Below are 1,408 nucleotides of genomic sequence, written 5' to 3' on the forward strand. Positions count from 1 at the left end.
AATGCATACATGATAAGACATTAGCAAAATAGTAGTCCTTAAACTCAATTTACCATAAAAATATTACTATATTAACATGTCTACAAGCAGCATGTAACAGGGTTAAGAGACACTAAGGCAATAACACTTGAAGTTACAAAATAAACCATATATAATATTTTTTCTAAATGTAGTATAGACAGGTAGATCAGCCCAATAAAACATTTTAAGGTAACAATCTACACTGCTGTTAGTCCCACATTTTTCAGATGGAATACTAATCTGGCTTTCAGTGGCACTTGAATTTTCCAGTATAAATTAAAGTGTCTTTTAATTCCCTGAATCTTTTCCATTCTGACGGTGGATCTCTTGATACTTTGGGTTTTCCACAGCAATTACCAAAAACAATGTTTGTGGCTTCTGTTGGACTTTCTAATATTTTATCTTTCTTGTCATTGAAAGTAGGTAGACAGTCTTTGTAAGACTCCATGTGAACATCTGCTGGATGATCACACATCATTTCCAGAGGTCATCAGGCCTTCAGACTTTTGTTCAGATTGATCCTGACTTTGAAGTTTACTCAGTTTGGATCATACAGATGTATTGTGTTCACTTATACAAAGAACTCAGGAGTTATTTCAAGTAGGGAAGGTGGTGAATCTCCACTTCCATCAATATATTTTACAATATCTTAATGTATTGTTCTTGCTATATCATGTCTAAAAATGGACATTAGAAAAACATTCCTAGTAGAAATGCTTTTAGTACCCGTGGCAGCAGAAACATGCTGTATCAATATTCACTTTATTCTCAGTAACAGCACCATCAAAGTTCCTTTCATCTGAGTTTGAGTCATTAGAGTGAAGAGGATTAGTAAAACTGCGAGGTGCTCTGAATATAGGTGAAATAGTATGATGAGCCACAAGATCATGGGTTTCAACTTGTGTTGTGGGACTTGCTGTTAAACTCACAGTTTTAACAGTTTGACAGTAGATATCAGAGGATTTGCCTTTAGAAAAAGTGGGCATAAGTAGGGCATTTTCAGTGGCATTTTCATGAAGTGACCACAATGTAAATCCTTTCTCATCAAGAGACAAACAGTCTGGCTTCAGAGGTATGCCAGAATTCCTGTGTGTTTCTTCCGATGAAGTAGTTGGGGTGCTAGCTGACTGTGTTACACTGCAGTCCACACAAGAATGCTGAGAAAGCTCATCACCTTTTAAATCCTCTGAACTAAGTTCCTGAGGCTTAGAGATCTTATCAGTTACACAAGGTGAATCTGATTTAATCTTAATTGCATGTCCCCTATTCAAGAGTGTGTTCCCATCAAAAGTTTTTGGTACCTCTTGGAGAGGGACCTTCTTAATTTCAAAACTTAAATTTCACTCCAATTTTTTCTCTATCTTTTCAACAGTTGACTCATTTTTTT

General features: G+C 35.9%; 1 pseudogene; it reads right to left on the reverse strand.

Annotated features, from left to right (window-relative positions):
* Positions 1-268: 268 nt before the first annotated feature.
* On the reverse strand, positions 269-1,403 carry LOC102827812 (annotated as a pseudogene).
* Positions 1,404-1,408: the final 5 nt, after the last annotated feature.

The sequence above is a fragment of the Chrysochloris asiatica genome, unplaced genomic scaffold (assembly GCF_000296735.1).
Source record: "Chrysochloris asiatica unplaced genomic scaffold, ChrAsi1.0 scaffold00153, whole genome shotgun sequence".
In the NCBI taxonomy this organism is placed as follows: Eukaryota; Metazoa; Chordata; class Mammalia; order Afrosoricida; family Chrysochloridae; genus Chrysochloris; species Chrysochloris asiatica.